Consider the following 26,224-nt stretch of genomic DNA (forward strand, 5'->3'; position numbering starts at 1 on the left):
GGAGCTCTCTTGTTCTGTTCTATCCTGGAACACACGTGGCTATCGTTCTTTCTTGGTTAACCCACTTGGTGGATGTCTAACCTTTACATTTTACAGGAAACTTGGTTAACTGCCCCTTTTTATAAGGATGGTCACATCACTATTTTTTGCCTTGCTTTTCCTGTACTCAGGGGCCACCCAAAGGGTGGCTTGTGTATAGGGGCACAATCTGAGTATTTACCTAGGCATTATAAGTGTATCACAGAAGATGTAAACCTTTTGGCAGTAACACTGAGGGGGTTCTTAATCAACTCTGCCAGTTCTGTTTTTCCGTTTAGCATCAAATTGTGTTGAATTTTGGGTTTGTCTCTCAAAAGATATTTGCTTCTCAATTCTTGCATTGTTGCTTTATAGAACATATCAATCACATTATCTGTAGCGAGGTCTGGAATGAACTTGGACTTAGGTTTTAGTTTGATTTCTTCTGATAGTCCTGTTGTGATGTTGAGATCAGATGAGAGTTATTTCTTGTATGTTTGACAGATTCACTGTATCTTCTACATGCATTACTGATAATTCTGAGGGGATTTCTGGGTCTGAAGTTGTCTGCCTGAGGTCATGTTGGAGAAATACGTTTTAAGCTTTAGACGCCGGCAACATTTGTAAATATCAATATTAGTTGTAAAGCAGTCCGATGGGCCTGATGGACAAAATGACAATCCTTTGTTTAAGGCCAACGTTAGTTGTGGAGAAGGCTCCATGTTGATAAGGTGCTCCATTAGATTTTCTTGTTGTGGTGTATATTTCTGAATCTTGTTTGCATACCTTCGCTGCTTGATGCGAGATTTAGAGAGGCTGACGGTGCCCCTCCCGCCCCTCCTAGTCCTCCCCCTCTTGTGGTAGATTGTTGTAATTTGTTGATCTCAGCTGATTCCGTAGTGGTTGAAATTGCAGATAGGTCCTTGTATTTTTGTATTTTATGAATTCTTCTAAAAAAGAACAGTGTTCTGGAGTAATTGTTGAAGATACAGATGTTGTAGCTGTTTCTAAATCTGTTTTGCTAGATGACTCCACATCTGATGATTGAGACACAATTTGTGGTGATGTGGGTGTCATTAGTTTTGCTTTAGGTATTGATATGTAGTTCCTAGATGTTTTTGGGTTTTGGAAGGTATATAATCGTTTGAACTTATAATCCATCTCATCGCGAAATTGTTTTTTTTTGTTTTGCTATCAATTCCTTTGTATAGTTGGATAGGAAATCATCCAGTATTTGCTAATTTTTAAACGTAGCTTCCGGTATATTTTTTGGTGGTGATGATTTTCTCAGTAATTCTTTCATGTGGCTTTTTTGGCATGCTGTATTACTCTATGCATCATCTCCTTAGATGTATTTATTAGAAGTTATATTGTATATATATATATAGTGTATCCTCGCCACTTCTAAATATTTTTCCATTTTTTTGACTTCCCACCACCTAGATCATTCTTGTTTTTGTAGTTGTTCTAGTTTTTCGAACAATTTCCTTGGAGATTGAGTGTTGGAATTGTTGGTAGCGGTTATGGGCAATTTATGTCCCAAGAATAGCAGTTCAGCCTCTTCATCATGAGATTGGCAATTTGTTGTCATTGTGGATTGTTGTTTAATTTGATAATTTGTTTTTGTTTCCTTTCTTATTTTGAGCTATTTGGAATTCTGCCTCAGTTGTGTTTTGGAAATGACTTATAATGTGTAAACACAGTCTTATAGCAACTGGTGGCGATTCCCTGATTTCGAAAACATATATTTATAAATTCTTGAGCTGGTTGATAGGCTGCAAAGTTGGTTTCTACTGATACTGAGGCTGTCCAGTATCTACAATGCTTACTTTATGAAAAAACCAAAAGAATCTGAATTTATGCACCAAATCCAATTTTTATATAGTTATAAGGTTCAATTAGTAAATCAGATTCATCTTATATGCTGATAATAGAAATCAGTTTGTTGTTATCCCTTTTATTATCCCTCAACACGTGTTTCTCCACCTTTTTTATGGTGGTTCATCAGGAGGGTTTGTGATACAAATCAAATGTTTTGGCCAATCTTAATATAGAGTATTAAACTTTTGATTTCAGACTCAACATCTTTTTGTAAATAGTGAAACTTACTATTAGATAGATGCTTTGGCTCAAAATTCACTCCATAATGGCCATTTAAAGTTTAGAAAGGAACATTTCTTAGTTGTGTTCGTAGATTTGTCAAATATATTTCTACAAAAATATAAAGAGACATGTTCCAATTAGTTAAAATAATCTATTTGCTGCATAGCAGAATTCATATATTCAAGAATTGTATATATTTCATTATATTAGCATCACGTCCGCTTACCTTGAATTTCAAATTGCAAGCTGGTTTCCCAATTGAAAAGCTTTTCCTCGCGGCAAGTTAATCACAGGAAAACTAGCATCAAGTGCAATTTTTGGTAGCCACAATGTGTGCATTTTTACCTCAGCACAGGTATTTGCAGCCACAGAAAAGCTTTGTTCATCAGCCAATTATTTTAAATGTTTTCATTTCCTAATGCTGGTGCCTGATTTTATTAATCTCATTGTAAATAATGTGCCCCCCCATAGAATCTATGCTTATCAGCATTACACCCCATGAGAATTCCTTGTTCTTAACATACCAGGAAAGGCGGGAATGGTTTTTAGGAATTAGCTTCAGGTAATAGATTGCCCGCCCTCTGGCCCTGCAATAAATCAGAATGTTTTGCTTTCCAAAGACAACTCAACCCCTGGTTGCTATTAAGCCTATCTCTTATCCGGTTCCATGCGAATATCTCGCCTACGAAATTTCGTCAGGGGGGCAACTGTTTTTCCTGGCCGCGTAAAATACTTTCCCCAAATATTCTAGGAGGCGTGCCCTTTACGATATTAAACCCCAATCCTAGAATACTTGGGGAAAGAGTTTGATTATAGTCAGGCTGCAAATTTGGGTAATTATCGCCTCCCTGGTGGCATTTTCCTTAACAACATTTTCACTGGATACCAAGTATTTCATTGTGTTCACATATTAGATTACAAATTGGACTATTTATTCTGTCAAATAATCCATGGATGATTATCAAAACACCATTGTCTTGCCATATTGTTTGGCAAAATTATATAAGCTCTAACTCAGGGTGTGCAACCTTTGTCTCTTCAGATATTTTGGATCACAATTCCTATCAGCTCTAGCCAGCATGGTCAATGGTGAGGGAACATGAGAGTTGTAGTCCAGAACATCTGGAGAACCACAGGTTGCAGACAGCTTCTCTAACGTAATCAACATTCCATACATCTGCTGAAATATTTTATCTCTGCTGCTCCTTGGGTCAACATAAACCAAATAAGGATAGCCCAAATGACACAACCAACAAATGTAGGCTAACAATACCAATAGTGTTGGCGAACAGGTGTGGAAACTATTAGGGAGAACACCCTGTATTTTCAGACACTACAACCACTTTAACAGGCATGTTGTGTGGATGTTACATCCATGTTAAGTGAAACATGCATGAATATAATTCAAATGTATGTCATGTCACTAGACAATGTATAAAAGTAGATTTACTTGGTCACATTTTGCACACGCTAACTCTGGTAACAACAACAAATGACAATAACAATTCTGGAACCTGAGGTAATGTGAAACAATGATGCGGAGAGAGTACAAAATGGCACTGACAGAGAGGGGAAATGTAAACATGCTGCTACGCCCAATAAACGTCAACATGGATGTATGGGCCCTGCGTTCACAACAGACAGCGAAACACAGGGTGGAAACATTCATTTGTACAGATGTAGCTAATTTTGAGGTAGTGCACATTTCGCTTGCATCTAAAGTTCTAGACTGAGCTGGTGCATTTGTGATGTTTCACATATTAGTGATATTTCTATATCAACTTGACACCAGGATGTAAACTGTCTAATTAGGAAACATTAATTAGTGCAAGGAGAATGGTGTCTATGCTTGAGGAAATGTGTATATCACACTACCCACCCCAGGCTAAAATCCAAATGGGTTCATAGAAACAAATACCTCGAAAGCAATGCACGCCTCCGTTATGTGTGAGTCAACCGTGTCCTATGAGAGTCAACCCTACTCTGTTTGAGTCCACCATGCTCTTTGTGAGTCAGCCCAGCTCTGTGTGAGTCATCCCTGCTCTATGTGAGTCAGCCCTGCTCTATTTGAGTCAGCCCTTCTCTGTGTGAGTCAGGCCTGCTCTGTGAGTCAGCCCTACTCGGTGTGAGTCAGCCCTGCTCCCTGCTCCGTGTGAGTCAGCCCTGCTCTATGTGAGCCAGCCCTGCTCTATGTGAGTCATCCCTGCTCTGTGTGAGTCAGGCCTCCTCTGTGAATCAGCCCTACTCTGTGTGAATCAGCCCTTTTCTATGTGAGTCAGCCCTGCTCTGTGTGAGTCAGGCCTGCTCTGTGTGAGTCAGCCCTGATCCGTGTGAGTCAGCCCTGCTCTATTTGAGTCAGCCCTTCTCTGTGTGAGTCAGGCCTGCTCTGTGAGTCAGCCCTACTCTGTGTGAGTCAGCCCTGCTCCCTGCTCCGTGTGAGCCAGCCCTGCTCTATGTGAGTCAGCCCTGCTCTATGTGAGTCATCCCTGCTCTGTGTGAGTCAGGCCTCCTCTGTGAATCAGCCCTACTCTGTGTGAATCAGCCCTTTTCTATGTGAGTCAGCCCTGCTCTGTGTGAGTCAGGCCTGCTCTGTGTGAGTCAGCCCTGATCCGTGTGAGTCAGCCCTGCTCTATTTGAGTCAGCCCTTCTCTGTGTGAGTCAGGCCTGCTCTGTGAGTCAGCCCTACTCTGTGTGAGTCAGCCCTGCTCCCTGCTCCGTGTGAGTCAGCCCTGCTCTATGTGAGTCAGCCCTGCTCTATGTGAGTCATCCCTGCTCTGTGTGAGTCAGGCCTCCTCTGTGAATCAGCCCTACTCTGTGTGAATCAGCCCTTTTCTATGTGAGTCAGCCCTGCTCTGTGTGAGTCAGGCCTGCTCTGTGTGAGTCAGCCCTGATCCGTGTGAGTCAGCCCTGATCTGTGTGAGTCAGCCCTGATCCGTGTGAGTCAGGCCTCCTCTGTGAGTCAGCCCTGCTCAGTGTGAGTCAGCCCTCCTCCGTGTGAGTCAGCCCTGCTCCGTGTGAGTCAGTCCTGCTCTGTGTGAGTCAGGCCTGCTCTGTGAGTCAGCCCTGCTCTGGGTGAGTAGTCCTGCTCCATGTGAGTCAGCCCTGCTCCGTGTGAGTCAACCCTGCTCCGTGTGAGTCCGCCCTGCTCTGTGTGAGTCAGGCCTCCTCTGTGAGTCAGCCCTACTCTGTGTGAGTCAGGCCTGCTCTGGGAGTCAGCCCTGCTCTGGGAGTCAGCCCTGCTCTGTGTGAGTCAGGCCTGCTCTGTGAGTCAGCCCTACTCAGTGCGAGTCAACCCTGATCCGTGTGAGTGAGCCCTGCTCTATGTGAGTCAGCCCTGCTCCATGTGAGTCAGGCCTGCTCCGTGTGAGTCAGGCCTGCTCCGTGTGAGTCAGCCCTGCTCCGTGAGTCAGCCCTGCTCTGTGTGAGTCAGCCCTGTGAGTGAGGCCTCCTCTGTGAGTCAGCCCTGCTCTGTGAGTCAGCCCTGCTCAGTGTGAATCAGCCCTTTTCTATGTGAGTCAGCCCTGCTCTGTGTGAGTCAGGCCTGCTCTGTGTGAGTCAGCCCTGATCCATGTGAGTCAGCCCTGATCTGTGTGAGTCAGCCCTGATCCGTGTGAGTCAGGCCTCCTCTGTGAGTCAGCCCTGCTCAGTGTGAGTCAGCCCTCCTCCGTGTGAGTCAGCCCTGCTCCGTGTGAGTCAGTCCTGCTCTGTGTGAGTCAGGCCTGCTCTGTGAGTCAGCCCTGCTCTGGGTGAGTAGTCCTGCTCCATGTGAGTCAGCCCTGCTCCGTGTGAGTCAACCCTGCTCCGTGTGAGTCCGCCCTGCGCTGTGTGAGTCAGGCCTCCTCTGTGAGTCAGCCCTACTCTGTGTGAGTCAGGCCTGCTCTGGGAGTCAGCCCTGCTCTGGGAGTCAGCCCTGCTCTGTGTGAGTCAGGCCTGCTCTGTGAGTCAGCCCTACTCAGTGCGAGTCAACCCTGATCCGTGTGAGTGAGCCCTGCTCTATGTGAGTCAGCCCTGCTCCATGTGAGTCAGGCCTGCTCCGTGTGAGTCAGGCCTGCTCCGTGTGAGTCAGCCCTGCTCCGTGAGTCAGCCCTGCTCTGTGTGAGTCAGCCCTGTGAGTGAGGCCTCCTCTGTGAGTCAGCCCTGCTCTGTGAGTCAGCCCTGCTCTGTGTGAGTCAGGCCTCCTCTGTGAGTCAGCCCTGCTCCGTGTGAGTCAGCCCTGCTCCGTGTGAGTCAGCTCAGCCCTGCTCCGTGTGAGTCAAGCCTGCTCCGTGTGAGTCAGGCCTCCTCTGTGAGTCAGGCCTCCTCTGTGAGTCGGGCCTCCTCTGTGAGTCAGGCCTCCTCTGTGAGTCAGCCCTGCTCTGCGTGAGTCAGCTCTGCTCCATGTGAGTCAGCCCTACTCTATGTGAGTCAGCCCTGCTCTGTGTGAGTCAGGCCTCCTCTGTGTGAGTCAGCCCTGCTCTGTGTGAGTTAACCCTGCTTTGTGTGAGTCAGCCCTGCTCTGCGAGTCAGCCCTACTCTGTGTAAGTCAGGCCTGCTCTATGTGAGCCAGCCCTGCTCTGTGAGTCAGCCCTGCTCTTGTGAGTCATGCCTCCTCTGTGTGAGTCAGCCCTGCTCTGTGTGAGTTAACCCTGCTCTGTGTGACTCAGCCCAGCTCTGTATGAGTCAGCCCTGCTCTGTGAGTCAGCCCTGCTCTGTGTGAGTCAGCCCTGTTCTGTATCAGTCAGCCCTGCCCTGTGTGAGTCAACCCTGCTCTGTGTGAGTCAACCCTGCAACCCTGCTCTGTGTGAGTCAACCCTGCTCTGTGTGAGTCAGCCCTGCTTTGTGAGTCAGCCCTGCTCTTTCAGCCCTGCTCTGTGTGAGTCAGGCCTCCTCTGTGAGTCAGCCCTACTCTGTGTGAGTCAGCCCTGCTCTGGGAGTCAGCCCTGCTCTGGGAGTCAGCCCTGCTCTGTGTGAGTCAGGCCTGCTCTGTGAGTCAGCCCTACTCAGTGCGAGTCAACCCTGATCCGTGTGAGTCAGCCCTGCTCCGTGAGTCAGCCCTGTTCTGTGTGAGTCAGCCCTGCTCCGTGTGAGTCAGCCCTGCTCCGTGAGTCAGCCCTACTCTGTGTGAGTCAGCCCTGTGAGTGAGGCCTCCTCTGTGAGTCAGCCCTGCTCTGTGAGTCAGCCCTGCTCTGTGTGAGTCAGGCCTCCTCTGTGAGTCAGCCCTTCTCCGTGTGAGTCAGCCCTGCTCCGTGAGTCAGCCCTGCTCTGTGTGAGTCAGGCCTCCTCTATGAGTCAGCCCTGCTCTGTGTGAGTCAGCCCTGCTCCGTGTGAGTCAGCCCTGCTCCGTGTGAGTCAAGCCTGCTCCGTGTGAGTCAGGCCTCCTCTGTGAGTCAGGCCTCCTCTGTGAGTCAGGCCTCCTCTGTGAGTCAGCCCTGCTCTGCGTGAGTCAGCCCTGCTCTGTGTGAGTCAGGCCTCCTCTGTGAGTCAGCCCTGCTCTGTGTGAGTCAGGCCTCCTCTGTGAGTCAGCCCTGCTCCGTGTGAGTCAGCTCTGCTCCATGTGAGTCAGCCCTACTCTATGTGAGTCAGCCCTGCTCTGTGTGAGTCAGGCCTCCTCTGTATGAGTCAGCCCTGCTCTGTGTGAGTTAACCCTGCTCTGTGTGAGTCAGCCCTGCTCTGTGTAAGTCAGGCCTGCTCTATGTGAGCCAGCCCTGCTATGTGAGTCAGCCCTGCTCTTGTGAGTCATGCCTCCTCTGTGTGAGTCAGCCCTGCTCTGTGTGAGTTAACCCTGCTCTGTGTGAGTCAGCCCAGCTCTGTATGAGTCAGCCCTGCTCTGTGAGTCAGCCCTACTCTGTGTGAGTCAGCCCTGTTCTGTATCAGTCAGCCCTGCCCTGTGTGAGTCAACCCTGCTCTGTGTGAGTCAACCCTGCAACCCTGCTCTGTGTGAGTCAGCCCTGCTTTGTGAGTCAGCCCTGCTCTTTCAGCCCTGCTCTGTGTGAGCAGCCCAGCTCTGTGTGAGTCAGCCCTGCTCTGTGATTCAGCCCAGCTGTGTGTCAGCCCTGCTCTGTGAGTCAGCCCTGCTCTGTGAGTCAGCCCTGCTCTGTCTGAGTCAGCCCAGCTCTGTGTGAGTTGGTCCTGCTCTGTGTGAGTCAGCCCTGCTCTGTGAGTCAGCCCAGCTCTGTGTGTGCTCTGTGTGAGTCAGCCCTGCTCTATGTGAATCAGCCCTGCTCTGTTTGAGTCAGCCCTGCTCTGTTTGAGTCAGCCCTGCTCTGTGAGTCAGCCCAGCTCTGTGTGAGTCAGCCCTGCTCTGTGATTCAGCCCAGCTGTGTGTCAGCCCTGCTCTGTGAGTCAGCCCTGCTCTGTGAGTCAGCCCAGCTCTGTGTGAGTTGGTCCTGCTCTGTGTGAGTCTGCCCAGCTCTGTGTGCATTAGTCTTGCTCTGTGTGAGTCAGCCCTGCTCTGTGTGCATTAGTCTTGCTCTGTGTGAGTCAGCCCTGCTCTGTGAGTCAGCCCAGCTCTGTGTGAGTCAGCCCTGCTCTGTGATTCAGCCCAGCTGTGTGTCAGCCCTGCTCTGTGAGTCAGCCCTGCTCTGTGAGTCAGCCCAGCTCTGTGTGAGTTGGTCCTGCTCTGTGTGAGTCTGCCCAGCTCTGTGTGCATTAGTCTTGCTCTGTGTGAGTCAGCCCTGCTCTGTGAGTCAGCCCAGCTCTGTGTGAGTCAGCCCTGCTCTGTGAGTCAGCTCTGCTCTGTCTGAGTCAGCCCAGCTCTGTGTGAGTTGGTCCTGCTCTGTGTGAGTCAGCCCTGCTCTGTGAGTCAGCCCAGCTCTGTGTGTGCTCTGTGTGAGTCAGCCCTGCTCTGTGAGTCAGCCCTGCTACGTGTGAATCAGTCCTGCTCTGTGAGTCAACCCAGCTCTGTCTGAGTCAGCCCTGCTCTGTGAGTCAGCCCATCTCTGTGTGAGTCAGCCCTGCTCTATGTGAATCAGCCCTGCTCTGTTTGAGTCAGCCCTGCTCTGTGAGTCAGCCCAGCTCTGTGTGAGTCAGCCCTGCTCTGTGAGTCAGCCCTACTCTGTGTGAGTCAGCCCTGTTCTGTATCAGTCAGCCCTGCCCTGTGTGAGTCAACCCTGCTCTGTGTGAGTCAACCCTGCAACCCTGCTCTGTGTGAGTCAACCCTGCTCTGTGTGAGTCAGCCCTGCTTTGTGAGTCAGCCCTGCTCTTTCAGCCCTGCTCTGTGTGAGCAGCCCTGCTCTGTGAGTCAGCCCTGCCCTGTGTGAGTCAACCCTGCTCTGTGTGAGTCAGCCCTGCTCTGTGAGTCAGCCCTACTCTGTGTGAGTCAGCCCTGTTCTGTATCAGTCAGCCCTGCCCTGTGTGAGTCAACCCTGCTCTGTGTGAGTCAACCCTGCAACCCTGCTCTGTGTGAGTCAACCCTGCTCTGTGTGAGTCAGCCCTGCTTTGTGAGTCAGCCCTGCTCTTTCAGCCCTGCTCTGTGTGAGCAGCCCTGCTCTGTGAGTCAGCCCAGCTCTGTGTGAGTCAGCCCTGCTCCGTGTGAGTCAGCCCTGCTCTGTCTGAGTCAGCCCAGCTCTGTGTGAGTTGGTCCTGCTCTGTCTGAGTCAGCCCTGCTCTGTGAGTCAGCCCAGCTCTGTGTGAGTCAGCCCTGCTCCGTGTGAGTCAGCCCTGCTCTGTGATTCAGCCCAGCTGTGTGTCAGCCCTGCTCTGTGAGTCAGCCCTGCTCTGTCTGAGTCAGCCCAGCTCTGTGTGAGTTGGTCCTGCTCTGTCTGAGTCAGCCCTGCTCTGTGAGTCAGCCCAGCTCTGTGTGTGCTCTGTGTGAGTCAGCCCTGCTCTGTGAGTCAGCCCTGCTACGTGTGAGTCAGTCCTGCTCTGTGAGTCAACCCAGCTCTGTCTGAGTCAGCCCTGCTCTGTGTAAGTCAGGCCTGCTCTTTGTGTGCTCTGTGTGAGTCAGCCCAGCTCTGTGTGAGTCAGCCCTGCTCTTGTGAGTCATGCCTCCTCTGTGTGAGTCAGCCCTGCTCTGTGTGAGTCAGCCCAGCTCTGTGAGTCAGCCCAGCTCTGTGTGAGTCAGCCCAGCTCTGTGAGTCAGCCCAGCTCTGTGTGAGTCAGCCCAGCTCTATGTGAATCAGCCCAGCTCTGTGTGAGTCAGCCCAGCTCTGTGAGTCAGCCCAGCTCTGTGTGAGTCAGCCCAGCTCTATGTGAATCAGCCCAGCTCTGTGTGAGTCAGCCCAGCTCTGTGTGAGTCAGCCCTGCTCTGTGATTCAGCCCAGCTGTGTGTCAGCCCTGCTCTGTGAGTCAGCCCTGCTCTGTCTGAGTCAGCCCAGCTCTGTGTGAGTTGGTCCTGCTCTGTCTGAGTCAGCCCTGCTCTGTGAGTCAGCCCAGCTCTGTGTGTGCTCTGTGTGAGTCAGCCCTGCTCTGTGAGTCAGCCCAGCTCTGTCTGAGTCAGCCCTGCTCTGTGAGTCAGCCCAGCTCTGTGTGTGCTCTGTGTGAGTCAGCCCTGCTCTGTGATTCAGCCCAGCTCTGTGTCAGCCCTGCTCTGTGAGTCAGCCCAGCTCTGTGTGAGTCAGCCCAGCTCTGTGAGTCAGCCCAGCTCTGTGTGAGTCAGCCCAGCTCTATGTGAATCAGCCCAGCTCTGTGTGAGTCAGCCCAGCTCTGTGAGTCAGCCCAGCTCTGTGTGAGTCAGCCCAGCTCTATGTGAATCAGCCCAGCTCTGTGTGAGTCAGCCCAGTTCTGTGTGAGTCAGCCCTGCTCTGTGATTCAGCCCAGCTGTGTGTCAGCCCTGCTCTGTGAGTCAGCCCTGCTCTGTCTGAGTCAGCCCAGCTCTGTGTGAGTTGGTCCTGCTCTGTCTGAGTCAGCCCTGCTCTGTGAGTCAGCCCAGCTCTGTGTGTGCTCTGTGTGAGTCAGCCCTGCTCTGTGAGTCAGCCCAGCTCTGTCTGAGTCAGCCCTGCTCTGTGAGTCAGCCCAGCTCTGTGTGTGCTCTGTGTGAGTCAGCCCTGCTCTGTGAGTCAGCCCAGCTCTGTCTGAGTCAGCCCTGCTCTGTGAGTCAGCCCAGCTCTGTGTGTGCTCTGTGTGAGTCAGCCCTGCTCTGTGAGTCAGCCCAGCTCTGTGTGAGTTGGTCCTGCTCTGTGTGAGTCAGCCCTGCTCTGTGTAAGTCAGGCCTGCTCTTTGTGTGCCAGCCCTGCTTTGGAGTTTGCAATACTATGAAAGGGAATAATTATGTCCGTGTCACTTTAGGTAATACATGCAAACGCCTCTGTCCGGGGCATCTTTTCTTCATGTTTTTTTATTGATATGTTTGTAAATTGTTGTTGAATCACTTTCATCCTGCCACATTAGACTGCAGACTTCAGAACCAGTTCCTCGCTGGACCCTCAGAGATGACTTCATCTTCATCTTCACACCAGGCAAGCCTTGTGTATCTTAACATGTGTTTCCACTTGTGGGGTCATACTTCATGCCATTGGTTTACTCGAAATGGCCGTGGGAGCTCACGTAAAAAAGACAATGGGACATATAAGTTAGTATGCCTTTAAAGCTTACCTGTTGATGGGTAAACCCAAAAACCAGTGCCAGATTATTGTGGCTGACCTAACTGATAGACGTGCCAGAGAAAGAATGATTTTACCTCAGCTAAGAACCCATCTGTATGATGAGAACAGGAAATTCTGGGAAAGCAAAGTACCTTAGCCGGTCCAACAAATGTTATGTTATGTTAGTGTTACTTGTAGAGCGCTCGTACACCACTGATGTCGTTTTTGGGGGCTAAGTGTTCACAAAACAGGAAAGGGAAGATAGGGAGGGGGGCTGGGAGAAGAGCCCGGGTTTGAGATGAAGGTAGAAAGAGTGGTGGCAGTAAATAAAGTGGTGCGAGAGAGCGGTAGCTTGTACCAAGCTGAGGCAGCAAGAAATGAGAAAAGCCTTTGCAGCAGAGAAGGAAGGATGGAATGATGGGGAGAAGGTGGATAAGACAACAAAGATTACAAGAAGGGGAAGAGTAAGAGAACTATTAGATGAGGAATAGAGGTGAACGTGAATAGAAGGAACGGTGAGTGATACAGAGAGGTTTAAAGAGGACTGTGAAGTCAAAGGAGTGATGTGTTCCTGTTTACAAAGGCCACAAATGTGGCTTTCATCAGCATTCTGAATGAGCTCAATACGATATAGGTAGTAGGAAGGAAGCCCAAGCTAGACATAGCGCTATGACTACCACCAACCTCGGAATGAGGGCCAATGTATGCAAAGACCTAGAGCGATGGGACACCCTAACGCTCTCACAAACAGGAAGAATAAACGCTCTGCCATAGTCTAAGCGAGACTGGGCCAGAGTGGTGAATACAGATATTTTAGCTGAAAAAGAAAGAAAAGTGAAGAGTTGACAGAGAGCGTGAAGTTGTAAAAATCGCAAGGAGGATACATGGTTAATCTGGGGGAGGAACATGAGGTGAGAATCAAATTTTACACCCAGGTTACTAACTACAGTGACTACGGGTGGGCATGGGCGGCTGAAAAGGTGGCCAAAGACTGGGAGTCCAAAGAGAGGGGGCATTGCCTATGACCAGAATCTTTTTTTTATTTTTATCAAAGTTAAGTTTCATATAGTTGTTACTCATCCATTACGAAATAGCAAGCATACCTGAGGGAAACCTTGAGAGTAAATCAGACTGTGGACCATTGAGATGGCGGATGAGTTGAGTATCATCAGTGTATGTATAGAAAGTAAAACCAAAGGATGAAGCAAGAAGTTCAACATAAATGTTAAAGAGCAGAGAAGAGAGAGAGGAACCCTGTGGGACAATGAAGGGTAGGTTGGTGGAAAGTAGGTGAAAATGATAATAGATACTGGTTGATATTTGACAGGAAGAAAGGATGAAAACCAGGAGAGTGCAGACCCAGCAATACCCACAGAACTGAGTCGATCTCAGAGGATGGAATGGTTGACCGCATTAAATTCCACTGTCATATCCAAGATGACTAGGCAGCTGTTTAGCCAGTGTTAGCCGCTAGGGGAATACCATCAAGATTGGTGTTAATGATCGACTCAGTGCATGACCTGAGTTGAAACCATCTTGCAGTCGGTGAAGGAGGGCATGAGATTCCAAGATTTTCGCTGGAGAAGAGAGAGATTAGATGGAGATTGGCAGGGAGGTGGGGTCAAGGGGATGTTATTTCACCATGGCAGTTTTAAACGCTGTTGGCACAAAGCCAGTCGAAAGATCAGAGTTAAGAAGGGTTAAGAGTGAATTTAAAATAATGGGGGATCTAAGCTCTAAGCTTAAGAAGTTGTATAGGACAAGCATTGAAAGGAGGCCAGATTCAATGTTTGTGATGATGGTATTCAAATAGTCCAAAGTAAGTGGGTTGAAATCACAGAGAGAGTAGGTGGTCAGAGTTACTGTGATTGATAAGGGGGAGAGGAGGAGTATGAAATTGAAGCTTGAATGTTGGAGACTTTGGCAGTTAAAAAGGAGGTGTGCCGGTCACAGTCATCTTGGAAGGGGTCAATGGGAGAAACAAGAGCAGGTGGGTTGGTGAGTTCATTGAGTATTTTGAAAATGTATTTTTGTTTATTTGCTGCTGTGTCGATGCACAAGGAGTAGTACGCTTTTTTGCACAGTGAATGGCTATTTTATATGTTTTAGTTGTTTCATTTAAGAGATTTTATATTGCTCACTACAAGTAGAGCACCACTGATGTTCTGATCCCTTAGTGAGGGTGTTTTCCATAGCTGGAGGGGTTAAACCACAAGGAATGTTTAGGTCTAGGGGATTTAGTGCATCAGAGAATCTGGAAACAACGAGATTCAGTGGCTGAACCTGTCAAAAGCAGAGCCAAGATCGGAAGGGGAGGTGATCAAGTCAGACCTGAGGGAGTCAGGAGCGTTTATTCCAAGGACAGATCCAGGATTTGTTTTTTTTTTTTTTATTTATTTTTAAATCAATTTATTAAATATTAACAGAAGAAATCAGTGTAACAAAGAGATACAATAGACAATTATCCATACAATAATAATGAAAAATATATTGAGAAAACATTTCGGATTTTGAAACTAGAGTTTGATTTACCTACATGTACTTATGGCGAATACAGAAAGTTAAGGAGAGCTGTGAACATTCGATCTTTGGTTATCTCTGATTTGGCTCTAACTATTCAACAGATTGGCAGAAGTGATCATTCAGCATCTAAAATGTATAAAATGTTGAGTGGTTTCACTAATGCTAATGCAAAGCTCCAGGACAAATGGTCTTGCTATCTGAGAGAAGAGATGACTGCAGAGAGGTGGAGTGACTTATGTAGGACTATTAAAAGAATGTCCCTGAATGTTGGAGAGAGATCCAGACAAGTAATGCTCTTGAATAGAGTTTTCTGGACACCAGTAAGACTTAAGGAACGAAATTTCGTGGCACTATGGAACACATGCTATGGGAGTGTCACAGGGTGAGGAATTTCTGGTCGGATGTGACAAGTATGATGAACAAGGTTGTCAATGCAGATTTGGAATTTGACTTTGAAACTCTAATACTGGGGGAATCCACCATGCTGGACGACTTAGGGAAACATCAGATTACATGGATTTTACGTGGGGCTATGATGGCGAAAAAACTGATCCTGAGAAATTGGAAATCAGATGTTCACCCGACGTTGAACATGTGGATGGAGGAGATGTATCGCACGAGCAATATTGAAAATGTGATATATTCTGTGAATGGGGAAGGACGTATTTTTGATAAAATATGGAATGCCTTTTGGATAAGGGTTAGTCAGTCGTTGGAGCTTCCTGTGTCGAGTTTACCTGTATTCAGATAAGTAGACATGCATGTTTCAATTTACTCATTATAATGTTCATGTCTTTTGCTTCTTGGTTTGTTGCTATGCCAAAGTTTTCTAGAAGGTTGTTTTCAGGTCAATGTTATGAATTGCTATTGCTTTTTGACTTTTGCATCACACCTTTTCTGCCCCCTTTTATTGATTTATTTATTATTATGATTTTTATTATTATTTTTGCAGATCCAGGATTTGTGATAGACTGAAGTAGTAGAAGTTGGGAACTGGAGGAGAAACGAGAAGGTTAAACTGGAGTGGTCTGTACAGGGTACGGGTCTCAGACAGAAATAAAGTCCCGGGAGCCAAAGATAAGGTTGAACTAGTGCCCAGTAGAATGACTAAGGCCAGAAACTAATTGCAGCAGGCCTAGAGGCTTTGAATTGCCTCACAATTAACGAGAGGCAGGGATAGAGGGGAGATCAGCCCAGCTGTTAAAACCACAAAGAACTAAGGTGTGAGTGTGGTGGATGGCAAAAGGAGTGTTAAGTATGGGTCCTGACCAAGCATGAAACTGACACCATGGTAGGAACAGGAAACATCTTTACTGAGTTCCAGCTCCGGGTACAGGGTACAGGAAGACATTTAGGCCACATCATGCAAGTTACATTGACAGACATACACCTGCATTCTCCCCCAGTCAACCCATCTTCTCAACTGACATCCACAGAACCATTCAGAACATAACATTCTCACACACATCATTCCATGTCAGTCACTCCTAGCATACTTGCAAGAAGGGGGTAGAGTCAAAGGCAACCTTAGTCATGGACGTGACAGGAGGTCACCAAGTAGTTGCAGCGGAGCTAAATGGCTGCTAGCTCAAGAGAGATCACTGTGAGATACAGGAATATCATTGTATATTGGCAATGTTAGCGTATTGCTACTTTAAGCAATACATGAAATTAACTGTTAACTAACTCACCAATATGCAGACTACTATGTACTCCATAATGCTTATTTCTCGTGCTACGGCACATGTCAATTTGTGTGAATATGTCCTTGTGTTAGTTTAAATAAAACCTCTTTTTAAAAATAAAAATATGTTTATTTTGAACAAGGCAGGAAACAAATACAGTTGTACATTGCTGTGACCTTCCGGACACCTTTAATCAAATTACGAACACTCTACCCTCCCTGCCCCCATCCCATCCTGAATGCCCATCCAGGTTACGATCCCGGTGATTGGTGCTCCCCTCCCTCCCCCTCACGCCTTGCACCCCCTCTCGGAAGTGTCTTCACTATCCAGAATCCGCTTGGCTTGTTGGGGCTTGTATGTGAGAGCCGGGAATTTTTGGTCATAGTCAAGAAATGGGCCCCAAATGTTCTAAAAGTGGTGGAGAGTCCCTGCTTTTGCTGCCGTCAGCTTTTCTGCGATGAGGGTATCCCACATTTTGGTCCACCAGAAGGGCAGGAGAGGTCCCTCTCTGGCTTTCCAGGAGCGGATGGGTGTTATTCTTTGGCATTGGGACAGGAGCTTGGCTTTGGGCCCTGACCTCGAGTATATTCCCGGGATTGCAGCGCACAGCAAAATGGGTTCAGGCTCTAGAGGGAGCGTCGTTTCAGTAATGTCTTCAATGATGTTCAGGCATTGTTTCCAAAATTGTTGGGCTTGTGGGCATGTCCACCACATTTGGAAGAAGGACCCCGTGTGTCCACATTGTCTCCAGCATGCCGGGTCCAGGGAACTGTTCATGTGGTGGAGCCTGAGGGGGGAATAGTACCAGCGTAACAATATTTTATAAGCACATTCCCTGTTGGTGATGCAGGCTGAGGAGGAGTGTGCCTGGGACCATATCTCTGTCCAGGCCTGGTCTACTATCGGATGGCCCAGATCTGCCTCCCACTGTGCCATGGCGCGGGTTTTAGAGGTGAGGAAGTCCCCTTGGAAACGTTCATATAGGGCCGAGATCTTACCTCGGGCCGGAAGGTCCATCATGGTTAGTTCCTGAGCTGTAGGCGGGTGGACTGCTGCAAGACGAGTTTGCAGGTGGGAGCACCAGTGGCGAAACTGGATATAGGAAAACTTGTTGGTCTTGTGTAGTTGAAAGGTCTCCTTGCATTGTGAAAACGTGCACGGTTCCCCCCTTCAAACAGTTGCCCCAGTGATTCCAGGCCCCCCGCGATTCAGTTCTTAAAGTTCCGGGGGTTCATACCCGGAGAAAAAATTGGGTTGAGAAAAATTGCCGATGGGGGGCTCAGTCTCTGGGGACCCCTTTTTTCCTTAACACTTTATCCCATGCGTCCACGGTGTGTCTGGTGGCAAGCAGTAGTTTCTCTGTCTGTCGCATAGGTGGCGGAATGCACGGGAGGAAGCGCAGTGGGAGGGCAAGGCGAGACTGTTTGAGTTCCACCCACCTTGGCCGGTCAGAGGAAACCTCTTTTTTGATATTCCTGTATCTCACGGTGATCTCTCTTGAGCTAGCAGCCATCTAGCTCCGCTGCAACTACTTGGTGACCTCCTGTCACGTCCATGACTTTGGTAGCCTTTGACTCTACCCCCTTCTTGCAAGTATACTTCCTAACCCTCTGGAGCCAGGCCCCCTTATAAAAAAGAGGGTTCCGCCCTTATCTCTCACACAGTCACTCCTAGCATTCCTTGCATACAAGGCAGGGTGCAGAAAAAGACAAGACACAACAAAATGCTAGTGCATCAGCCAGATTCTCGCTGAAGGAAGAGTGAGAGTGAAGGGGCAATAGACGATGACCAAGAGAAGTGTGAGAAATCTGAAGGAGTCTCCGTGACTAGTCCCCGGGGACCTGTAATCCAGGTGGACAAGACATGGCCATCGCTAGTGGATCCAGTACCTAGGGGTGGAGCAGCGAGGGAGGATAATTTGGATGATGGGTCCTGGGAGAGTGGAAGCAGGACACCGACAGGTGAGACGCGGTATCCCCTTAAAACATCTGTTCCCCAGCCTACCACGTAGGATACTCAGCACTCTACCCCCACCCCTCTTTTCTGACACAAACACTTTCTTACACCACGAAAGGCAACGGACTAACACTAATATGATATGATATGATATGATAAGACATTTGTAACGCGCCTATACACAAGTGTTTCAAGGCGTGACGAGGCAGGGGGGAAACAAGGGGAGACAGACAACGATCTTACTAGGCCAGGTGTCATTCAGATCGCGCAAGTGCAAGGGTAGAGGGGAAGGGAAAAGTGCATGGGGGAAAGGGAGAGGGGAAAGTGCAGTACAGGGTTATTAGCATACAGCATACAGGATAAATAACAAGGGCCAGCTGGTGGCAAGTGCGAGGTAAGTGCAGACAAGTGCTGGGAAGGGGGGCTGTATGGATACAGACACAGTCCCGTAGTGCAGGGGTTGCCGTGGAGGCAGTGCAGGGGAGAGTGGCTGGGCCGAGAACGGTGAATGACCCAGTTGCAGATTCAGTGCAGTTTCAGTAGTATTAGCAGGGGAGAGGGGGAGAGAAAGCAGAGGCAAAGAGGAAGGTTTTGAGGTGCTTCCGGAACCGGAGGTGGTTCTCCTCAAGTTTCAGGGAGGTAGGAAGGCTGTTCCAGAGGGAGGCCCCTGCAGTGGAAAGAGATCTGCCCCCAACTCGTTGTTTGGAGAAGCGGCTGACCCTGAGGGAGTTGGAGGCGGATGAGCGAAGAGCTCGAGAAGGAAGATATTTAGGAAGAGAGAGTTGAAGGTATTTTGGCCCAAGGCCCCAGACGGCCTTGTGGACAATGCAGAGGGTTTTGAACTTGATCCTCGCAGTCACTGGGAGCCAGTGTAGTGATTTCAGTCCTGGAGAGATACGGTCCCTGGGCTTGAGGGCAAGGACAAGTCTTGCAGTCCTGTTCTGGATGAGTTGCAAAGGGCGGAGAGTAGAGGCGGGCAGATTAAGATAGAGGCTGTTACAGTAGTCCAGCTTAGAGAGAACCAGGGCTCTAGAGACAGTGAGCTTCTGGGGGAAGGAGAGGAAAGGAAGGATACCTCTGAGGAGGTGTAGCTGGTAGTGTGACTTCTTAGATATGTCGGATATGTGAGGAGAGAAGGAGAGTGTGGAGTCGAAGATGACCCCAAGGTTTTTTGCCTTGCAGGTAGGAGCAGGAAGAGGGCCCAGAGAGGCCGGCCAGAGAGCAGCAGGGAAGGAGGGAGTGGGAGTGCCGATGAGTAGAATCTCAGTCTTACTGGCATTAAGGCAGAGGTCGTTGGCGGCACACCATTCCTGGATAGCAGAAAGACAGTCAGAGATGAGGGAAGGAGAAGAGGAGGCCGAGGGTAGCCTGAAAATGAGTTGGGTATCATCCGCATAGCACTGAAAGTAGGGGCAGAGAGCGGCGATGTGGTGGGCGAGAAGTGCCAGATACTGGTTGAACAGCCAGGGAGAGAGGTTGGATCCCTGGGGGACACCACAGGTAGAGAAGAAGATGTCAGAGAGGAAAGACCCCAGTTGGACCTGGGAGGGTCGATTTGAGAGGAAAGAGGTCAGCCACGTCAGAGCCTGACCAGTGATACCGAGGTTATCACGGAGACGGTTGAGCAGGATGGTATGGTTGACAGTATCAAAGGCAGAAGAGAGATCAAGCAAAATGAGAACACATGGAATGTTAGAGTCAAGGTTCGAGAGCAGGTCCTCACGGATGTTCAGGAGAGCAGTTTCCGTGCTTCTGGCAGCTCTGAAGCCAGATTGATGGTCATGAAGACTACCAACACATTCAGCATGGAGATTAAGCTGGGAGATGGCCAGTTTCTCCAGGAGCTTGCCCAGGAAGGGAGTGATAGAGATTGGGCGATAGTTAGCTGGGCAGGAAGGGTCGGAAGAGGGTTTCTTAAGAAGGGGGTGCACAAGGGAGTGCTTGAGAGGGGATGGGAATACTCCAGAGGCGAGGGAGTGATTGCAGAAGTCAGCAAGGGCAGGAGCCAAGGAGTCAATGTGGTCCTTGATAGTTTTGGAGGAACAGGGATGGACCTGTTTTGACGAGACTTTCATAGATCGGACTTGTCTTGAAAACTCGTCAGCAGAAAAAAGGGGAAAGGAAGAGAAGGAGAGAGGAGGGGTGGCTGCAGAAAAGCCAGAGGAAGGGCAGGGAATAGAGGGGGGGAGGTTATAGGAGGAGAGTGAGGACAGGATGTCCTGAGTTTTTGAAATGAAGTGAGAGGCCAGTGCCGTGCAGAGGGCCTGGGAGGGGACAGGAGAGGTAGAGACTGCAGCAGGGTTGGCCAGCTCCTTGCAGATTTTAAAGAGTTCGGCCGAATTGTTAGATGCCGCAGAGATGCGGGCTTGGATAAGGGCTCTCTTCTTGGTGAGAACGGAGAGCCGGTATTGCCTTTGGAGCAGGCGACAGGCCAGTTTGTCAGAGGATGAACATGAAGCACGCCATTTCCTCTCTGCCACCCTGCACTTGCGTTTAAGGGTGACGAGATCCGAGTCATACCAGGAGTTACATTTGGTTTTGGGCTTCAGGCGGATTCTCATGACAGGGGCAAGGATATCAAGAGTATCAGATATATCAGAGTGGAGAGTGGAGAGGGCTGTGTCAGGGTGGGAGTCAGCCGAAGGGGGAGGAGGGGGCAAGAAGGTGGCAGCGAAAGACTCAACTGACACGCGCTTCATGGGTCGGATGACCGAGAAGGAAGGTGGCATTGATGGGGGTGGCTTTGCCTGTGGGGTAGGGAGGGTGAGGTGGGAGGAGAGGAGAAAGTGATCACTCCAGGAGAGAGGAGTGGAGAGAGGGACAGAGAGGGGAAGGTCAGAGGAGATCAGGGCATCAAGAGTGTGCCCTGCAGAATGAGTCGGCCCAGACGGGAGAATAGAGAGTGAGAGAGAGTCGCAGAGGTTGCGAAAGAGTCCAGAGGGGGGACAGGAGGCATCCAGGTGGAAGTTGAAGTCTCGAAGAAAGAGGAGTTGAGTGGTTGAGGACAGGAGTGAGGAGGAAAGGTCCGCCCACTCGGAGAGGAAGGAGGAAATTTGACCAGGTGGCCGACAGATAGTAGCCACGGTAAGGGAATGGCTAGGAGAGAGAGAGAGTCGGCAGACAAGACATTCAAAAGAGGAGTAGGTCTGCATGGGAGTAACAGTGGCAGGAATCCACTCAGGGAAGATAAGGGCCACACCTCCCCCCGCACGGTTGGGCCTGGGCACAGAGAGGATCTTGTAACCGTCGGGTAGGAGTGTGTCAAAGCTGGTGACAGAGCTGGCCGTGAACCATGTCTCAGTGAGACCGAGTACGTCAAGGTCAAGTTCCTCAAGAAGGCGGCAGATATCAGAGGAATGTTTGACGGCAGAGCGAGAGTTAAGAGTGGCAATGTGGAGAAGTTTGCCATCTTTGAGGGACTTCCGGGGAGGGGTACAGATCAGAGGTACGCCCTGCGGAGGTGAAGAAGGAGCACGACAGGGGGTGGGGAGGGAGGGAAGAGGCAGGTTAGTCGAGGACAGAGGAGGGGGCACAGCAGGAGAGGAAAGGAAGTTGATGAGGCATGGGAAGCGTCTATCGAAGAGGTGAAGGTTGGCCTGAGGGCCTTGGACCAAGACGGTCCCATTAGCATAGACATTAATGATGCCCTTAGAGGAGTGGAAGGAAGCCAAGAGGACATCCCAACGGGTGCCACCATTAATGGGAGAAGAGGAGAAAGGAGAGAGCACAGAGACCATATGAAGGGTCCATAGGTCAGGAGAAGGCACGAAAAAGAGGATGTCAGTGAGAGTTTCCTTGGAGGAGGCACTAGTGTAGGTGTCGGCGATAGGGAGGCCTGGGTTGGAGACCAGGATGTCCTTTTTAAACTTTTTCCTACCAGATTTAGTGAGGAGAGCAGGATAGTCAATGGAGAAGCAGTTAGAAAAGATTGGTGAGATAGAGAGCACCATAGAATAGGAGGGAGTGGGTGGGGGAAGACAGGACAAGCGCAAGCGGACAGGAAGAGAGCGGCAGGCGTTAGTTTACCACAAATTCAGAACATAGTAAGCGTATCAGGTACACAGTGGAGAGGCCACTTAAGTTTGAAAATCCTGCAGAGGGAGAAAAAACCCTAGTTTACCACAAATTCGGAACACGGTGAACACAGTAAGGTGTATCAGGTACACAGTGGAGAGGCCACCTAAGTTTGAAAATCCTGCAGAGGGAGAAAAACCCTAGTTTACCACAAATTCGGAACACGGTGAACACAGTAAGGGGTATCAGGTACACAGTGGAGAGGCCACCTAAGTTTGAAAATCCTGCAGAGGGAGAAAAACCCTAGGGGAAAAACAATGGCAGCAGCCCAAGAATGGGCAGAAAAACAACACACGGCCCACGGAGGGCTCAAATACCTTTGTCTGGGGGCCTGCAGTCACCGGCTCTGCCTGATGGAAGTGGCGAGCGCGGTGGACTGCAGGCAGCCTAGCCTCGAGAACACACGGGCCGGCAGCCAATCAGGGGGGAGCTGGGAGGATTGGAGGCGGGAGGGAGGGAGGGGACCAAGGAGAAACACGGAAGGGGAGAGAGGGGGGCTGGGGAGAACACACGAGGGGAAAAACAATGGCAGCAGCCCAAGAATGGGCAGAAAAACAACACACGGCCCACGGAGGGCTCAAATACCTTTGTCTGGGGGCCTGCAGTCACCGGCTCTGCCTGATGGAAGTGGCGAGCGCGGTGGACTGCAGGCAGCCTAGCCTCGAGAACACACGGGCCGGCAGCCAATCAGGGGGGAGCTGGGAGGATTGGAGGCGGGAGGGAGGGAGGGGACCAAGGAGAAACAAGGAAGGAGAGAGAGATTGGCTGGGTAGAACACACGAGGGGAAAAACAATGGCAGCAGCCCAAGAATGGGCAGAAAAACAACACACGGCCCACGGAGGGCTCAAATACCTTTGTCTGGGGGCCTGCAGTCACCGGCTCTGCCTGATGGAAGCTGTTTACCTGGCATGTCCCAACACAAGAGTCAGGCAGAGTCAGGCAATTGACCAGAACCACACATGCCTGATGACCCTTTCCCTTCCCCACAGGGATAAAAGGTGGAGCACAAGAGCACGCTACGAGCAAGGCAGACCGCATAATGAGACAGCTATCTAAGCACAGCAGTTCAAGATGAGGAGAAAGGCATTGAGAACCGAAAGGGTGGCAAGGAGATAGGCGACCTTGTCCTTTCTGACCCAGACCCGCAAAGCCTCAGTGGAAGGAATCGTAAAACGGCAAACAATAGCCAGTGTGTGTTGCAGTAGATGTCAACGGAGCATGCCTACAATGATAATCAGAATAGGGAGAGATGCTTGCTACCGTGGTACCGGCCATGACTTCAGAGATAAGAAAAGCGAAGCGGTTCATCACAGCCGGTGAGTCGAGCGGAGAGCCGATAAGAAACCGAACTGTGTTGAACAAAATTTGCAAATGGCAAATTAAGTTGAAAGAACTGTTAACATGAAGGGAAAACCAGCTACAGAGGGGTTTGGCACCACATGAGTGCTCATTCTAGAGACTGTGTTGGATCCCACGTTTGTTGAAACCACCGATACCAGAAAGGCCCTAGGAGAGCTGGAAGGAAAAGGCCAAAGTGGTCATACAGGGGTCTAGCAAAACCCCCGGCAGAGTCAAAAGTCTTTGACCTGCACATAATTGAAAAGCTAAGGGAGATGAATCCTGCATAGTGAGAAGTGTGAAAAGAGAAAGGACTGTGTGATTGGCAAGGGTTGGCAAGCGTGAACCCGACGGAGGGATGCTGATGGAAAGGGGGCAAAGTCTGAAGTCCCAATGAACAGTGTGGAGTGAACCCGACAGAGGGATGTCCACAGTGAACTGTTTAAAAAGACATTAAGGCTTGTGAATGCCACAGGTGAAATTGTTTTGAGAAAAAGCTGTAGTGAACCCGACAGAGGGAGGCTGATATTTGAGAGGGGTCTGAGCTCGGAAGAGGGGGACCCAGGGGTGAAAATTCATCACCAAATGTACATTTGGAAAGGAACTTTTTGTTTGTTATTTTGAACACATCAGGTCCTCGGAGGCAAGAGACTTTTTGTAGAAAGGAGACTTAACCACCGAAGGTCCAGATAGCTGAAAGTGGAACTGTCATCTTGTGCTGGGAAAGCTCGAGAATGTGCTGTGCTCAGGAGTCCCCCCTTGTCTCGTTCTCAAAATGTGGGGAAGGGAGACCCCTCGCTACCACATCCTGACTTATCATTTGTGAACACTTCTTTCTTTCTTTCCACACTCTTTTTGTTTTTAGTTGTAAGGATTGGCAATATTTTTTTATATAGTATAGGCCCTTTTATTTGACAAGACACCACTAGGACTGCCTTATTATTTGATGGTCGTAGCTTGCTCCCATCTTAGATTTAGGTTTAGATTAGGTGTTTTTCCAACTTGCACATACAGTTTAATAAACAACTTTGAACTGTGATCATTTGTGTCTGTCTTTACCGTGCCACAATGATGTTCCTTACAGAAGGGAGAAAGAGGAAATCCAGGGAATACAAGAGGCAATAATGTCAAAGGGCTAGAGAGGGGGGAATGAGATCTGTTTGAAATTAAGAGTGTGTTTGTGAATAAGTGCAATGCCCCCGCATGGCCACTCGGGTGATCTACGTGTAGCCTGAAAGAATGACTGTCTAGATGACAGGTGTTGGAGCGGGGTGAAGCCAACTTTCAGTAATACAGAGAAAGTCAGGGGATTCTGATTAAAGAAAATAAAAAAGATTGTCCTGATATTTAGTTAAAGAGCATGCATTCAGCAGGTTAGCTTTTTAGGAAAATGGGGGGTGAGGTGGGAAGAGTGGGACCGGCAAGGTATAAGACTGGCAGAGGCAGGGGGACACAGAGGGGTGAGCTATATTATTCGCAAAGATAGCAGACAAAGTGGTGTCAGTAATAAGCTGAGCTAAGGATGGGGGACATTTTAGTTGGGTAAAAAATACAATCTTGAGTGAAGCTTACTGTAGAAGTGTGTGGCAGAGCATGGGGTCAAAGCCTGTTCCTTGCCTGGATAGACACAGAAGGGCTTGCTTCTGGCGTGTACAGATGACATGTCCAGTGCGCCCACCCTCTGCAGGGACAGGAAAGGCATATAATAAGTAGGTTAAAGGACATGTCATGTGGCCTGTCCTGAACCAATCGAAGCGAGCGATAATTTAAAAGACGATAGCCATGGAGCCCAGAAACACTCCAGAATACAAGGAACAGAAAGCAACAAAAGTAAACCACAGCGAGGCCAAGCACCCTCACGATGCTAGAGTAGTACAAAATAATTAAAATCCAAATAAACTAAAATATAAAGATAAAATAACTGGTTTAAACAGAATAAAAGCAATTTAAAATGTTAGCGAGGAAATTAAAAGAGTGAGCGGGGAAAGAAGTCTAAGCCGGTTCCAGTGATACATGGATGTGTGTGTCCTGTGTGCCTGTGATGGGGCTGGGTTCTGTCCAGGGTTAGGAAAAACGCTCTTGTGATCACTCACTAGCCTCTAGCAAGCTGTGCTGGACAATTTCAAGATCACTATCACCTAACCTAGTTCCTTGTGAGTATCCCTTTCTGAATGGGGGGATTCCCCCCCGCCCCAAATGCCAATATCCACACCTATCTGCTGCCAGATCCTACTTCAGATCGAAAATTCATAGGACCTGGTGAACACTGCCTGGAAATGGAAGACTGAATTGGCAACATCGATTTTCAGTCATCTTTCGATCTGGGACACACCGCCTCAACTTGACCAAGGACACCTGGCATTTAGAACCCAGCGGGTGTTCCCCTCTGCCTGTGAAAGTTTGTTATCAGCCTAATCTAGGGTTAAAGGCAGATTATAACCTCCACCAGGCGGCTCGGCCATTGGACTATCTGTAGGCTATTAAACGTATAGCTTGGAAATTCTCACAATAGCCTGCACATCGTTTAATGATCTTACACACTGTGTGCTACCTGCTACCACCTCCACCCTCATTAAAAGGAGAACCGTCTCCAAACCCACTGAACTGTCCAGTCAGTGCCCTCCTCGCTCAAATCCTGGGCTATTTGCGCAGCCTCGCAGCGCCTCCCTGGTGCCTCCTTCTCACAGGCGCTGTCAAATGTCGGACATTGGTGAATTATACAGGAGTCACGGCCACTTCAATGCACCATCCAAGGTGGATTTGCATAGAAAAGAAGGGTAAGGCACAGCCAGTTCCCCACAATCGCCCAGACAGATTCATCTCAAGTTACGCTTGTCACCGGATTTTACCACAAGATATGCATTAGAATAGTTTTATAGACAGCCCTTGGCCCCTAGCTATGAGGTTCCCTCAGGGCCCATACCTCGCAGTGAAGCCCTTGGGCTGGGTCTATAAAGCATACATATAACACTGGAATGTTGGCAGTTCCTTTGCAGACAATCCAGTGGCAGAGGGCTGGAATGGCT

This window comes from Ambystoma mexicanum, chromosome 12, assembly GCF_040938575.1.
Source record: "Ambystoma mexicanum isolate Mex_15411 chromosome 12, UKY_AmexF1_1, whole genome shotgun sequence".
NCBI classification, from domain to species: domain Eukaryota; kingdom Metazoa; phylum Chordata; class Amphibia; order Caudata; family Ambystomatidae; genus Ambystoma; species Ambystoma mexicanum.